Here is a 17,809-nt window from a genome sequence, read left to right as displayed (position 1 = left end):
TTTAGCATTTAAGTCCGAGAAAACTCCAGGCCTGGATGGCATACCAGTTTAGGTATATCACACCTTTTTGATGTACTCAGAAGACCTTTATTAGCATGTTTTAACCATTCCTATACAAATGTAGATTATCAGATACTCAAAAAGAAGGTCTGATTTAATTATTACTGAAACAAGACCCAAGTGGTAAATATAAAGATCCAGTCCATTTAAAAGATTTTAGGCCCCTTACACTACAGTGTTGTCATGCAAAAATTCTAGCAAAATGCATAGCGCGTAGAATTTAAAAGGTACTGTTGGATATTATTAATCCTAATCAGACAGGTTTTTTACATGGACGATACATTGGAGATAATATAAGACAAGTACAGGAAACAATAGAACACTATGAAAAATCTGGGAAACCAGGCCTGGTATTCATAGCTGACATTTTAAAAGGCTTTTGATAGAGTACGACTGGGATTTATATATACATTTACATTTTGGAGAATACAATGGGTTAAAGTTGGGATAAAGTTATGTATAGTAACCCTAGGTGTAAAATAGTAAATAATGGCTACTTCCCCGAAAGTATTAAACTGTCAAGAGGAGTTAAACAAGGTTGTGCATTATCGGAATATCTATTTAATATGGCCATCGCAATGTCAGCTATTAAAATCAGATCCAACAATAATATCAAGGGCCTAGAAATCCAGGGCTTAAAAACGAAGGTGTCATTGTACGCTGATGATTCATGTTTTCTTTTAAATCCACAATTTGGATCCTTCCACAACCTCATAGAGGATCTAGATACTTTTTCTAACCTCTCTGGATTACAAACAAATTATGATAAGTGTACTTTATTACATATTGGATCACTAGATTTTTTCTATTGTGTTATTGACTGTATGTTTGTTTATTCTAATTGTAACTCTGTGTTGTTGTTTGTGTCACACTGCTTTGCTTTATCTTGGCCAGGCCACAGTTGTAAATGAGAACTTGTTCTCAACTGGCCTACCTGGTTAAATAAAGGTGTGAAGAAAAAAAACTTTTACATTACTGTGTGGTTTACCAATAAAATGGTTGGACAGTGAAGTGGACATACTTGGTATTCATATCCCGAAAAGAAAGAAATTATCTCACTACAATACATTTTAATAGAAAATTAGCAAAAATAGATCGAATCTTGCTACCTTAGAAAGGAAAATATTTGTGGAAAAATCACCATGATTAACTCTTCAGTCATATCACAGTTTACCCATTTGCTTATGGCCATGCATACACCTACTGAAGCAACTTCTTTTTTTAAATTATATGAGCAGAAAATATTCAATTTTATTTGGAATGGCAAGCCAGGCAAACTTAAATGGGCCTATTTATATAATGAATAGGAATTCGGAGGGCATTAATAATTAAATACTTAATCTTCATCAGGCTAGGGTCCTTTTTTCTCAATTTCCGCCTGACTGACGTGCCCAAAGTAAACTGCATGTTGCTCAGGCCCTGAAGCCAGGATATACATATAATTGATACCATTGGAAATAAAACGCTTTGACATTTGTAGAAATGTTAAAATAATGTAGGAGACTATAACACAATAGATATGGGTGGAGAAAATCCAAAGAGCCCATGCTCTTACAATGGACAGTATAGGGAAATAATTAAATCCAGCTCCCAGTATGCAATTCCTATGGCTTCCACAGAGTGTCAGCACTCTGTGTTCAAGGTTTCAGGCTTGTTTCTTCCAAAACGAGTAAGAAATATTAGTACTATAGTACTGGGACGCACTACTGGAAATTTGTGTTTGGGCTCTCCAAGAAGAAAAGACGTGCTAATATCGGTTTCCTATTGAACATACTTCTTTCCGTATGAAATATTATAGTTTGATTACATTTTAGGGTATCTGAGGAGTCAATAGAAATGTATTTTGACTTGTTTTAACAAAGTTTAGTGTTAGATTTTTGTATTCCTTTCTCTGCATGTTGAACGAGTCGATTACTCAAATTGATGGCGCCAACTAAACTGACTTTTTGGGATATAAAGAAGGATTTTATCTAACAAAATTACACTACATGTTATAGCTGGGACCCTTTGGATGACAAATCAGAGGAAGATTTTCAAAAAGTAAGTGAATATTTAATCGCTATTTGTGAATTTATGAAACCTGTGCCGTTGGAAAAATATTTAGATGTTGGGCGCTGTTCTCAAACAATTTTATGCCCTGCTTTCGCTGTAATGGCTACTGTAAATAGGACAGTGCAGTTAGATTAACAATAATTTAAGCTTTCAACCAATATAAGACACTTGTATGTACCTACATGTTTAACATCCATAATTTTTATGATTATTTATTTGAATTGCGCGCCCTCCAGTTTCACCGGAAGTTGTCCCGCTAGCAGTACGCCTAGCCCTAAGAAGTTTTTAAAGCATTAGACCTCTCACTAAAGGCTTCAGTCATACAAAAGTTATACTTAAATCCAAACTGGTTCTCTAGCAGATCACCCCATGTTCAAGAATGGCCTTTTTCACTTTAATCAGATTGCAACCTCTCACTTTCGGTTATTTGAAAATGAAATAATCTCCAAAATATTGCTATTTTTGACGCTGGATTCAAAACAGAGTATTTTTTCAAATTAAATGATTATCCAAATTCTTGCAACCAATAGAATGTTAAATATATGGGGGATACAACCATCCCAGCTCTGCAGATTTTGCATGTCAAGAGACAGACTCATTAGATCATTTGTTTTGGTGCTTGTTTTTTTAGCTTGTTTTTGGTCGCACATTCAGGAATGGCTGAATAATTGCAACATTTACCTGGGGCTAACTCTGCAAATATCAGTGCTGGGTGATTTAAAAAGTTATAGTCAATCGACCAATAATATAATAATACTCTTAGCAAAAACTATCTTTCATTTACAATCTGTAGAAACTATGAGAATAGAAAGGTTCTGAACTTTTGTGAAACATCATATATGGCAAAGAGAAATCAAAACTGGATGGTGTTCAGAGATAGATGGCAGGGGTTGAGTGGAGCTAAAGGGTGGGACTAAAAATAACAAGATAACTAATGTAAAATATACTGTGTCAGTAAAATGTATATAGGTTCAGAACTTTTATGAAACAGCACAATTGAAAAATATATGGCGGATAGAAAAAAAATGGATGGTCTTCAGAGATAGATGTGAGGGGTTTGAAGGTAGCTGAAGCATGGGACAAAAAAAAAGAAGATAATTATTGAAAAATATTTTGGTCCGTAAAATGTATATAGTATGTATAAGCTGGAAGTAGAAGCCTGTTGTTTCCCATTAGTTTACTCCAATTAGGGGAGGGTTAGGGGAAAATAATAAAGGAAAATATATAACAAAAAAAAATATATATATTATATATATATTTACAAAAATAATATATGGGGGTTGGGAAATTATGCAGACAATTACATTGATGCAAGCCACAATATATGTGTAATAACAAAGCTGATCTACCTCCTAAATAATTGAGAAAAAAAATATATTCCTGGTTGCTGTATAGCTGTGCCAATGGATTTACCACTACTGTATATAAGCACACCCAATATAGGGTGATAATAATAATAATGTCCACACATACGTAAAAATGACACCACTGGCATACATACTGAGGGGCTTCATTTGTCCTTGATTCACTGGGCAGGATTTCTGCTGACAGTTTTATTTAGGGATGATTACAATCACATTCCTAACATGTTCCCTCTCCTCTGCCATAGATATCTATAGATAATGTTTCATTATCACAAGACTTCATGGTTATCATGTTTGAGGTATGACCCAGATGCAGACAGAGCTGAAGAAATAAAGGTTTATTCCTAACAGGGGCAGGCAGTCTCAGGGTCAGGGGTCAATGAGAAGGTATAAAGGGTCCAGAACGGCAGGCAGTCTCAGAGGCAGGGGTCAATGAGAAGGTATAAAGGGTCCAGAACGGCAGGCAGTCTCAGAGGCAGGGGTCAATGAGAAGGTATAAAGGGTCCAGAACGGCAGGCAGTCTCAGAGGCAGGGGTCAATGAGAAGGTATAAAGGGTCCAGAACGGCAGGCAGTCTCAGGGTCAGGGGTCAATGAGAAGGTATAAAGGGTCCAGAACGGCAGGCAGTCTCAGAGGCAGGGGTCAATGAGAAGGTATAAAGGGTCCAGAACAGCAGGCAGTCTCAGGGTCAGGGCAGGCAGGGGTCAATGAGAGGGTATAAAGGGTCCAGAACAGCAGGCAGTCTCAGAGGCAGGGGTCAATGAGAAGGTATAAAGGGTCCAGAACGGCAGGCAGTCTCAGGGTCAGGGGTCAATGAGAAGGTATAAAGGGTCCAGAACGGCAGGCAGTCTCAGGGTCAGGGCAGGCAGGTGTCAATGAGAAGGTATAAAGGGTCCAGAACAGCAGGCAGTCTCAGGGTCAGGGCAGGCAGGTGTCAATGAGAAGGTATAAAGGGTCCAGAACAGCAGGCAGTCTCAGGGTCAGGGCAGGCAGGGGTCAATGAGAAGGTATAAAGGGTCCAGAACAGCAGGCAGTCTCAGGGTCAGGGCAGGCAGGGGTCAATGAGAAGGTATAAAGGGTCCAGAACAGCAGGCAGTCTCAGGGTCAGGGCAGGCAGGGGTCAATGAGAAGGTATAAAGGGTCCAGAACAGCAGGCAGTCTCAGGGTCAGGGCAGGCAGGGGTCAATGAGAAGGTATAAAGGGTCCAGAACTGCAGGCAGTCTCAGGGTCAGGGCAGGCAGGGGTCAATGAGAAGGTATAAAGTGTCCAGAACAGCAGGCAGTCTCAGGGTCAGGGCAGGCAGGACAGTCAAAACCGGGAAGGACTAGAAAACAGGAGCAGGAAAACAGGCAGGAGCAGGGAAACAAACCCTGGTAGGTTTGACAAACAAAACGAACCGTCAACAGACAAACAGAGAACACAGGTATAAATACACAGAGGATAATGGGGAAGATGGGCAACACCTAGTGGGGGGTGGAGACAATCACAAAGACAGGTGAAACAGATCAGGGTGTGACAATGGTAGAGTTACTTAAAAAACATTCAGCAATCAGCAATTTGTCAAATGTCAGTGATTATAATCTTTGACTGAGCTGAGGTCGTGCACAGGTGTCAAACTCATTCCACGGGGGGCAGAGTGTCTGCCGGTTTTCGCTCCTCCCTTGTACTTGATTGATGAATTAACATCACTAATTAGTTAGGAACTCCCCACACCTGGTTGTCTAGGGCTTTATTGAAAGGAAAAACCAAAAACCTGCAGACACTAGGCCCTCCGTGGAATGAGTTTGACACCCCTGTCGTAAAGAATACTGAAAGAATGGGATAGGTGAAAACAATATTGCAGATACCGTTCACATTTTAGCTTTCACCTATCCAGATGGATTGGGACAAATGTTATTGTCTGTATGCACACACATGCAACCAGAGAACATGAATGTCCAGGGAATCCCCCTTTTCTTAACAGAGAGGCCACTGGTCAACATGGAGTCTAGACTGTTATTGACCATTCCCAAAGCACGCTCCACAGTGAAGGGTCCCCTGCAGGCTCCGGGCCCCAGAGAGCAGGAAGTTTACGGCTAGCCATGGTCAGCCTGAAGCCTAAAGAGTGTCTGTCTTTGTTCCAGAGAGCAAAGGGGCTTTGTTCTGCAATAACAAAAATAATCCCTAAAACAGGAGTGAGGAAGAAAGTCTCAGGATTGTTTGATAGTTAGTGATGGTTGAAGACCCTGGAGAAAACAAAGCTCTGGAGTCCATTACAGCACAGTCAGTATGCTTACAATATCAGGTCGCACAAAAAGCCATTGTGTCGGAATGTTTATTACAAATAAATATTTTAGCATTTCTATTTCAATTTTTCTACTCAGTCAGGTCAACCACCAGATGAATATCTCATGTGCTCATGTGTGTGTTGTTCTTTGCAAACCGCAGGCTGATTTGCATGCATTGTATCTCCTGTGTAAGTCTCTCTGTGGAAGGGCACTGTGTGTGTTGAAAGCCCACTGCAAAACACTGCCGTTTGTGTTCCCTGGATAAGACCTCAGTTCAACTGAATTGCGACGATATGAAAAGGTACATACATAATGTGCAGTGCAGTGTCCAGAGGCAATGAAACTGCCTTCTCATTGGGAGAGGCTACAGGTCATCATCAGCCCTATACATATTTCTATGTGGCTAACTGAATAAAATCCTGTGTAAAAACTAGCAGCCTGGCGATTCAGGCATTATATATGGGCGAGTGGGGTATGTTCAGCCGTTCTTTACATTCAGCATTACCTCGTCAATGGAAATACAGTATTCTTTCTAACAAGATATCTACATAGACACTGAGTGTACAAAACATTAGGAACACCTGATCTTTTAATGACATAGGCTGTGACCAGGGCTGCCCAACCCTCTTACTGGAGATCTGTGGGTTTTCACTCCAACCCTAATTTAACACACCTGATTCTACTAATTAGCTGCTCAACAAGACCTTAACTAGCTGAATCAGATACGCTAAATTAGGGATGGACCGAAAACCTACAGGACAGTAGATCTCCAGGAAGAGGGTTGGGCAGCACTGACATAGACTGACCAGGTGAAAGCCATGATCCCTTACTGATGTCACCTGTTAAATCCACTTCAATCAGTGTAGATAAAGAGGAGGAGACCGGTTAAAGAAGGATTTTTAAGCTTTGAGACAATTGAGATTGTGTTTGTGGGTCATTCAGAGGGTGAATGGGCAAGACAAAAGATATAAGTGCATTTGAATGGGGTATGGTAGTATGTGCCAGGCACACTGGTTTGAGTGTGTCAAGAACTGCAACGCTGCTGGATTTTTCAAACTCAATAGTTTCCCGTGTGTATAAAGAATGGTCCCCCACCCAAAGGACATCCAGCCAACTTGACACAACTGTGGGAAGCATTGGAGTCAACATGGGCCAGCATCCCTGTGGAATGCTTTCGACAACTTGTGGAGTCCATGCCCCGACGAGCTGTTCTGAGGGCAAAAGGGGGTGCAACTCAATGTTAGGAAGGTGTTCTTAATGTTTTGTACACTCAGTGTATTTCAGGATGTTGTGTATCCCTGGAAATAATTAGAATTCATGTAAACATAAGTTTTCAAAAACATAGCTTGTCCAAAATAAAGTGGTCTCTTGGCACAACTTACTCTGGGTATGGGTTAAGTTGACCATAGGGACAGGGTAAGTTGAGCCGCCTTGGGGTAAGTGGGTAGGGGTTTCCTGTGACAGTGGATGCTGGTAGATAAGTGTTTAATGGAATGGGGGTGTGGTATATTGTATATCTTAAATATGTGCCTACATTGAGAAATAGATCTCTCTGTTCAATGTAACTTACCCTTCCATTTCTTGAACAGTTGTCTGGGCCAGTTCGTGGACAAGTTCTTTGCATTTGAGGCTATTAAGCTCATGAAATTGGTCCGTGAGATTCTTGATATGCTTATCAAGCTCAGACTCTCCATGTCATCAGGTAAGACCTTTTGTTTCTCTGCTAGTCTATCACAGCCTCTCTTTCACACAGGTACTTGTTCATTTTATGTTAATGTTCCTCTTCAGTGTCATAAGGCCTATTTTTTTTCATCCCTTGCTGCTGCTCAAATGGATTTCTTCCCATCTCTCTCTTCCTTGGCTGATCTCTCAAGAGCCTGATGGGGGGGATAGACCCCTGCTTGTTTTATGTTTGTATACACATGGCATGATAATGTCTGCTCTGTACCAACAAAAATGAGTTCACATGCATGACACATTGCAAAAATACTATACATATTATGCATAAAAATGACAATGTAATCATCATTTATATGGTGACCATTGGCTCAACTTACCCCAGGGAAAACATTTGGACTATATTAGCCTACACAGCTACAAGGATGCACTTTCATGCTAGGTTAAGGACCTCATATTGAAGCTTAGAGACCCCAACTGATGTGCAAAACAATATTAAAACAATTTACTTTGGTTTAGATACAAGCATCATGAAACCTACAGTATAGTACAAATTGATTTCACTCTGTGAAAATATATTTTTGGGACGTAAGATTGCATACCACTTTTTCCTTGTGATTTCTTCCTTCACAGACTCCATTAAATTATGACCTCTTCCTAAAGATTTGGTCACATGATACATTTTGTGTATGGTTTTCTAGAAACAAGGGGTGGCTCAACTAACCCTTTGGCTCAACATTCTCCCCTACTGAGCAAAAATGAAAATGCCGAAACTATTTACATTTGTATGCGTTTTCTCTGAAAATCTCTGCGACTGGTAGCCCAAGATTTATTAGACACCTCCTGCACAGTTCATCTTTATCTCTAACACACTACATGATAAATAAGGCCTTTCATCTAGTGATTTGTGGACTACGTGAGAAGCGTTAAGAGCAGTTGTGGGGCTGTAACTCCTTGACACAGGAGACGGTACTAGTGAGAGAGACTTTCTTTGTTCATTCAGACAGAGGGAAAAGAGGTGAATCAGTGTTTTTACTGAAATCACCGTATCTCCTCACACCAACTCCCTCCTCACATATATAGAGAGAAACCCATTTATCAGTCAACCAAGCCTCCCAAACACCAACAATATTCCTTTGCTTTTCTGTTGTTTTCCAAGAGTATCTAGACAGGGGCCGCTCTCTAATGGTCACAAAGAGTGTAGAGTGTAGACAGGTGTCAAGTGAAGTCATGCTGAGGCGTGACTCTCATGTCCTTTGAAAGCCCTCAGCATGGATTGGAAGGACCAAATGGCGAGCCAAAGCAGAAACATCTGTGGTGTAAAGTAATATTTTTTTAACATTGTACATTTTTGACATTTTATGTTAAAGACTGAAACCCTGTTGCACCATATCTCACCGAAAGACCTGTCCATTATTTGATCAACAGCAGAAGACGCATCATCTCCATCTCTGAGATGTGTCCCAGGGCTGTGAAATCATGCTGTATAAATAAGGCTTGTGAAGCGCTGCAGAGAAGAACACTCAGCCTTGGCTCCTACCATGCAGTAAAATAGCTACCAAAGATGATATTGATCTGTGAATCTACAGACTCCTAGTGACAGAGACAGATAGGTCATTCCCCACCAATGGCCTTGAACGAGAATGGGCAACATTCAACATCCCATTCTAATAAACTAGCTACAGGCAAAACCTCTAGTGTTCTCATTCATCCCTTTTATGTCCAACAATAAAAAATGCAAATTAAATATATATATTTAGTTTTGCTCAGGAAATTTGGGGGGCTAAATAAAACCACCAGCGGGCCAAATTCCGTTGAGGTACCCTGCCTTAGCACATCATTCAATCCCTTAATGTCTGCCTGTGTGACATATTGTTCTGTGGAGAGCCATATTTCTGCCACCAGCACAGTACAATTCTGGCATGTCCAGGCAAAACACTGGGATAGGTCACATCACATACAGGGTGGATGTGATTTCACATGTTGACCATAAGATGGCACTCTGACACCTACTTGAATACAAACAAGAAACACATGGTTCATTTGGGGTACCAATGCAACCTAAACATTACTGGGCACGGTTTCCCAAAAGTATCGTTAGAGTAGGATTCTATGGTTCTAGGATTAACTTAGCCTTAAGATGCCTTTTGGGAAACCGGGCCCTGTTTTACCATTGAAACAATTCAACATATCGTTGTTATCATATCATTTTTATTAAGGCTGTGTATTATTCTGAAAATGCCATTGCAATTTAAACTAAAAGTGACCAATGCAATATTTCCAAGTATGCCAGGATTATGTTAACTGATCTTGAATATATAGGAAAGGTATTTTTAATTGTCACAAAAAGGTACATTGATTTCATTTTAATTATCATGCTACAAAAACTGTCTGAGCTTAATTCCCTGCCATGAGCAATGAGGTACACTGCACTGTAATTAAACACAATTCAAACTCCCTATGGTGATTCTTAATTGCTTATCCAAAATGTGTGGAAAACAGCTGCTATTTTAAATTCTCAAAATATGCCATTGTTGGGGAGAAAGGGAGTAGGACAAAGCACCATGCAGGCCTTTACTGTATATCTGAATAATTGACTTTCAGTGACGACTCCAAAACACACAGTGTTGTGTCAATTTAGACCAATTATTCTAATGATGATTGACAGGTATCCTCCTATTAGCCATAATAACCCTAATAATATCCCTAATGGCCCTAATAACGTGAATTTCTTGATGAGTAGCTAGTTCAGAGCACAGTCGGATTAATGATGATGGACATATTAACCCTAATATCCTGATCAGTTGCTTGTCAACTCAAAGCAGCACTGATTATTGATCAATTCATCAATTAATGCCGCAACATCAGTCCTGGTAATCAGGTGAGCCCCTTTATAAGGCTGACCATTGGGGGTCAGTGCTCAGTGGGTATCTCAGAGAATCCCAGTACCACCTTCCCAGGACCCCTCAAGGGTTACCCACATACACCCACAGACTCTACACCGACAAAGCAACCATGGAAGGCATAGAGGGACCCAAATTCTATGTCCCTATGTCCAACGCTACAGGAGTGGTGTGGAGCCCCTATGAGTTCCCTCAGTACTACCTGGCTGAGCCCTGGGCCTACGCATGTCTGTCCGCATACATGTTCTTCCTCATCATCGCCTGCTTTCCCATCAACTTCCTCACCATGAAACACAAGAAGCTGCGGACGGCCCTCAGCTCCATCCTGGTCAACCTGGCTGTGGCCGATCTCTTCACAGTGTTTAGCGGTTTCACCACCACGCTCTACACCTCCATGAACGGCTACTTTGCCTTCAGCTGCACCATTGAGGGCTTTTACCCATGGCGGTCAGATCGCCCTCTAGTCCCTGGTGGTGCTGGCTATCAAAGGTGGTTTGTCGTCTGCAAGCCTATTTCCAACTTCTGCCTCGGGGAGAGCCATGCCATCACAGGTGTGGCATTCACCTGGGTGAAGACTGCTGCTGGTTCCGTGCCCCCTCTGTTCGGCTGATCCCGTTTACATCCCAGAGGGCATGCAGTGCTCACGCGGTATTGACTATTACACCAGAGGTCAAAAACGATTATTTTGTCATCTACATGTTCATCTGCCACTTCACCATTCCCCTGGTCATCATCTCCTTCGGCAACCTTCTCTGTGTTGTCAAGGAGGCTACTTCTGCCCAGCAGGAGTCTGAAACACCCCAGAAGGCTGGGAGGGAGGTCACCCGTATGGACATCATGATGGTTAGCTCCTTCATGGTGTGCTGGGTGCTAGCATTTTTGTGTACGTCTTCACCCATCAGGGACTTACCTTCAGACCCTTGTGCATGACAGTTCCGGCCTTCTTTGCCAAGAGCTCAGCCCTGTACAACCCCCTCATTTACATTTTGATGAACAAGCAGTTCCGCCAAATAACCCCTTCGAGGAGGAGGGAGCATCCACCACTGCCTCCTCTGTGTCTTCCCGCTCTGTGGCCTCTGCATAAGATGGCTGCTGCAGCACCTCTGTCTCAGATTATAGAAAAGGTCTACGCTAATGTACAATTCTTAAGGTAATGTATCAGGTTGATTTTGCAAATACGGGCACTTTTGGATGTTAAATGTTTTTGAAAATGAAACCTCTTGAAACTGCTTTTTATCTATCTGAATATTTTCTTCACTCTGTCTGGAAACAAGATCTAATAGTGGCTGAGACCATACAAATATTTTATATTCTTAAAGAGTAAATAGTATCTGTTTCCCTAAATACCCGAGGGGAAATGTCATTTCCACCACGTCATGTACTGTACTGTGCTATTTTAGTTGAAAAGGAAATTCCAGAACTTGTGCCTAAGGTATTTTAAATAACATTTCACATTAATTTGTTTTAAATCATGTTTTTTTTACTATTTGGAAGTTTTCTTAATTATATGTATTCATCATTCCCATGTTTAAATGTACATGTATGCCTTGATGATACTCAGAAACATGTATTTAACACATCAAATCATATTTAAAAAATATATATTTTAAACATCATCAATATCAATTGTAATTGAATAGCCATTTCCCTCAACAATATGTACAGTGGTGGTAAAGACTTAGTGTTGTGGTAATGACAGAGTGTGGTGGAAATGACATTGCATATAAAACTGAAAAACATTTTAATGACACAATTGTACATGTTGAATTTAAAAAAAGATTTAGAACACACCATTCAAAAACTCAAAAAACAAACGTTACAAAGCATATTTTAGAAACATTTTGTGATTCATTGCATTAGACAGAAATACATGTACAAGGTTGGACACACTGGTTGAAATTAAACAAATTATTGTACACTGGCTGCAGTACATTGATTCCGACTCATGAGACAGGTGTGTGCTCACTCAGGTAGGTCATCATTCTGTAGCTGTAAGACTTCAGGTGAGTGTGGTGGTGTGTTCCTTGACAAGTATGACTCCATAACCACATCTTTCTGGATAGTTGATCTTCTGTTTCTTTGGTTTATTTTCCATTGCCTCCTTTTCTTCTCACTGGGAAAGTAGTGAGATGGGCCGAAGCTTGGTATTGCGCATGGTGATCTTATGCTTGTGTGCAGTTGCTCGACCATGGAATTTCATTAATTAATTTAAATTAAGGCAGTTTATACAATTTTAAAAACATTACAATACATTCACAGATTTCACAACACACTGTGTGCCCTCAGGCCCCTACTGCACCTCTACCACATATCTACAGTACTAAATCCAGGTGTGTGTGTGTGTGTGTGTGTGTGTGTGTGTGTGTGTGTGTGTGTGTGTGTGTGTGTGTGTGTGTGTGTGTGTGTGTATGCATGTGTGCATGTGTCTGTGCCAATGTTTGTGTTGCTTCACAGTCCCTGCTGTTCCATAAGGTGTTTTTCTGTTTTTTAAATCTAATTTTAATGCTTGTGTCAGTTACTTGATGTGGAATAGAGTTCCATGTAGTCATGGCTCTATGTAGTACTGTGTGCCTCCCATAGTCTGTTCTGGACTTGGGGACTGAGAAGAGACCTCGTGGCATGTCTTGTGGGGTATGAATGGGTGTCCGAGCTGTGTGCCAATAGTTTAGACAGACAGCTCGGAGCATTCAACATGTCAATACCTCTCATAAAAAAAGTAGTGATGAAGTCAATCTCTCCTCCACTTTCAGCCAGGAGAGATTGACATGCATATTATTAATATTAGCTCTCTGTGTACATCCAAGGGCCAGCCGTGCTGCCCTGTTCTGAGCCAATTGGAATTTTCCTAAGTCCTTTTTTGTGGCACCTGACCACACGACTGAACAGTAGTCAAGGTGCAAAAACCAAGCCATGAGGTCTAAGGAATTGTCCGTAGAGCTCCGAGACAGGATTGGGTCGAGGCACAGTTCCAGGGAAGGGTAGAAAAAAATGTCTGCAGCTTTGAAGGTCCCCAAGGACACAGTGGCCTGCATAATTTTTAAGGTAGAGTGGCCAGACGGAAGCCACTCCTCAGTAAAAGGCACATTACAGCCCACTTGGAGTTTGCCAAAAGGCACCTAAAGGACTCTCAGACCATGAGAAACAAGATTCTCTGGCCTGAATGCCAAGCGAAACCTGGCACCATCCCTACAGTGGAGAATGGTGGTGGCAGCATCATGCTCTGGGGATGTTTTTCAGCGGCAGGGACTGGGAGACTAGTCTGGATCGAGGGAAAGATGAACGACGGAGCAAAGTACAGAGAGATCTTTGATGAAAACCCGCTCCAGAGTACTCAGGACCTCAGACTGGGGCAAAGGTTCACCTTACAGCAGGACAACAACCCTAAGCACACAGCCAAGACAACGCAGTTGTGGCTTCGGGACAAGTCTCTGAATGTCCTTGAGTGGCCCAGCCAGAGCCTTGACTTGAACCCGATCGAACCCCTGAAAATAGCTGTGCAGCGATGCTCCCCATTCAACCAGAGCTTGAGAGGATCTGCAGAGAAGAATGAGAGAAACTCCCCCAATACAGGTGTGCCAAGCTTGTAACGTCATACCCAAGAAGACTTGAGGCTGTAATCGCTGCCAAAGGTGCTAAAACAAAATACTGAGTAAAGGGTCTGAATACTTATGGAAATGTGATATTTCCATTTTTTATTTGTAATACATTTGAAAAATGTTCTATAAACCTGTTTTTGCTTTGTCACTATGGGGTATTGTGTGTAGATTGATGAGGAAAAACACATTCAATCCGTTTTAGAATAATGCTATAACTTAACAATGTGGAAAAAGCCAAGGGGTCTGAATACTTACAGAATGCACTTGTCCTCTCCTTGGTTGATTTAGGGGGCATCTTATATAATAAATAAATCATAATTGAAGTCATTAATAACCATAGTAAGTCACATAAATGGATATCAAAAACACTCAATCATCCTAACATAATTCAAAATGTAATGGTCTTACTTAGCAAATAAGTGTTCAGTTTCAACTTAACCATGATCATATATGTAATTTGTGTCTCTTTTCAGGTCCTAAGGTAAGTAAAAATGGATCAACTAATACATTTTGTCATTACCACCCCATTCTGTCCTAATCATCACAGTGATTCTGTGGTGGTAATGACGTGTGGTGGAAATTACATTTTTACAGTATTTGGTCATAAATAGCAGGGATTCTAGCATGCTAACTCCAGTTGAGCTTACAATGTTTCCTAAATACACACAATTATAACAATTTCACAAATCTAACAATTTGATGAAATTATAGCCTATTTGGTATTTTATTTTGATGTAATTTCCCGGCATAAAAATGTGAATGTCCCTCCATGACATCAATGTGCTCCACTGTCACTATTCATATCCATGGTAACCAAGTACACAAAGTTTTGAAAAAGGTTATTATCATGTAATGTGCTTGTCGTGGTGGTAATGACACAATACTTATAGACGACTGTATTTTGTGTCAAAAAAGTAACCAATGGCTTACTCACATCTAATATGTATATAGTTTCCATTTATTTGACTCTTTTTTTAAATGCACCCGATTTCACTTTAAGTGTAATACATAGCAGAATGTCAAAAGTCAGTGTGAGACAGGACAAAAACAGTGCAAAGCAGTGAAATCCAGACATGAAATTATTTATAAAATAAAATAAAAACATATTGACAGCTAAAAAAAAGTTTAAGGTTATTTTAGTCTCTACTTAATGGATGTGGGGGAAAAAATCTGAATTAACATTTTATCCTAAAATCTCTGTATTCTAGCATGGGTAGGATGGTCATCTGAATCAGGGTTAGTTTGGCAGCTGGGGTGAAAGAGGAGCGATTACGATAGAGGAAACCAAGTCTAGATTTAACTTTAGCCTGCAGCTTTGATATGTGCTGAGAGAAGGACAGTGCACCGTCTAGCCATACTCCCAAGTACTTGTATGAGGTGATTACCTCAAGCTCTAAACCCTCAGAGGTAGTAAAAACACGTGTGGGAGGTGCATTCTTCTTACCAAACCACATGACCTTTGTTTTGAAGGTGTTCAGAACAAGGTTAAGAACTAAGAAAGCCTTGTTGTAGAGCATTTAACACAACATCCGGGAGGTGGGGGGGGGGCAGTTGAGTATAAGACTGTTCATCTGCATATAAATGGATGAGAGAGCTTCCTACTGCCTGAGCTATGTTGTTGATGTAAACTGAGAAGAGCGTGGGGCCTAGGATTGAGCCTTGGGGTACTCCCTTGGTGACAGGCAGTGGCTGAGAGAGCAGATTTTCTGACTTTATACACTGCACTCTTTGAGAGAGGTAGTTAGCAAACCAGCCCAAAGACCCCTCAGAGACACAAATACTCCACAAGAATGGAGTGGTCTACTGTATCAAAAGCTTTGGCCAAGTCAATAAAAATAGCAGCACAATATTGCTGAGAATCAAGGGCAATGGTGACATCATTGAGGACTGTTAAGGTTGCAGTTACACATCCATAACCTGAGCGGAAAACCGATTGCATACCCGAGAGAATACTATAGACATCAAGAAAGCTAGTCAGTTGATTATTTACACGTTTTTCCAACACTTTTGATAAACAGGGCAAAATAGAAATAGGCCTATAACAGTTAGGATCAGCTTGATCTCCCCCTTTAAATAGAGGACCAACCGTGGCTGCCTTCCAAGCAATGGGAACCTCCCCAGAAAGGAGAGAGAGGTTAAAAAGGTGGGACATGGGATTGGCAATGATAGGGGCAGCAACCTTAAAGAAGAAAGGGTTTAAACCATCTGACCCAGATGTTTTTTGGGGGTCAAGTGCAAAGGTATCAGATCTGAAGAAGAATTTAGACAAAGACAGGACAGTAATGTAGAGGTATTCAAGGCATTAACCTGACAAGGCAACAATTTGTCTATCCCTTTGACATTTCCCCTTGCCTGCAGACTTACCGGTGTAACATGTTACAAATGACAATTGGCATGAAAGTAACACACACACACACAAATCAAAACTAAATATAAACCCACAAGGCCTACACTTGGCCAAAAATCTGAATTATTTTGTCCAAAAAATGCCTGCATGTCTGCCTCAAACAGAACATGGCTGTCATCTTTGCTCCAGTCAGGTTGACAGAACGGAACCATCCGTGTGTTTCCATGGCGACAGGATAGAGAGAGAGGCTGTAAGGTCACGGAGTCCCCGAGCTGGAGCCCTGAATCTGATTCTGGGCTGCTGCTGCGGTGTCGTAATTACAGATTTCATTACCTCCTCTTCCTCATCCATGATGAATTGTCACCATTCATTGCTCTGATTCTATATTTGATGAAGGCTCAGGGAGAGAGAGGGGGAAGAGTGTTTTGGCGCTGGAGACTGGATTGGATCCATTATTTAGGTCCTGATTCCCCTTCACTGGCTATGGGAAGAATTGCTCCTTCACCATATGAACATAGATACTGGATATAATGACGAGATGCTTGTGTGTCCGCTCTAACAATGGGATTCATTGTCCATTGTCTCTTTGGATTGGTGGATACATCCCGTTATTTGAACACTATTTTGAATATTCAATGAGGTTTGTTGACATCAACCGACTGTATCAATATTCAATAGAGTGAGAAGCTATGCATAGATAGACTGTCTCAAATTTCAACAGGGACAACTCTTTTCTCAAGGTTGCTTGGATGTCACGTGCATCACATTTATATCAGTACACTAGCAACATCCTAAGCTACAAAAGCTTAACTACAAAAGTTATTTTATATCAAAGCGTCACGTATCAAAATAGCAATTAATTTTGTCAACTAAATTCAACTCTCTCATTGCCCCCCCATACAAAAACTCATCACATGCTTTAAGTGGACAGATTTATGGCAAAGTAAACTCTCTCGCTTTGCCTCTTCCTTTCTGCTATGGGAAGAAATGCTCCTTCACTGTATATTGGAATTGCTCATGTGCTGTAGGCATCCTTGTGTCTCTATTCATTTCAGCTGGCTAAAAAAACTCACATTGATCTCAATGTGCTACCTGACATTACGAATCATTGTAATATATAGCTGGGAGAAATATTTGACATTCTGTTAATTGCAAAAAAATTACATTAACACAGAAAATGATACTTTCGGAAACAAAACTGCATTAAAACCTGTATGTAGAATAAAATCGATTTAGATTTTATTTCCATATTCATTAATGCTAGTGACTAACCTGTACTTCCGCACATTGACTTGATACCGGTACCACCTTTATACACAGTTGAAGTCGAAAGTTTACATCCACCTTAGCCAAATACATTTAAACTCAGTTTTTCACAATTCCTGACATTTAACCCTAGTAAAAAAATCCCTGTCTTAGGTCAGTTAGGATCACCACTTTATTTTAAGAATTTGAAATGTCAGCATAATAAAAGAGAGAATGATTTATTTCAGATTTTTTCATCACATTCCCAGTGGGTGAGAAGTTTACATACACTCAATTAG

General features: G+C 40.7%; 1 pseudogene; it reads left to right on the top strand.

Moving 5' to 3' along the window:
• The first annotated feature begins 10,434 nt into the window (after nt 1–10,434).
• Nucleotides 10,435–11,406, top strand: LOC139535641 (rhodopsin, freshwater form-like; annotated as a pseudogene).
• Nucleotides 11,407–17,809: the final 6,403 nt, after the last annotated feature.

The sequence above is a fragment of the Salvelinus alpinus genome, chromosome 12 (assembly GCF_045679555.1).
Source record: "Salvelinus alpinus chromosome 12, SLU_Salpinus.1, whole genome shotgun sequence".
NCBI classification, from domain to species: domain Eukaryota; kingdom Metazoa; phylum Chordata; class Actinopteri; order Salmoniformes; family Salmonidae; genus Salvelinus; species Salvelinus alpinus.
The sequence above is the reverse complement of the archived record's forward strand: the minus strand, read 5'-3'. Positions and strand labels throughout refer to the sequence as shown.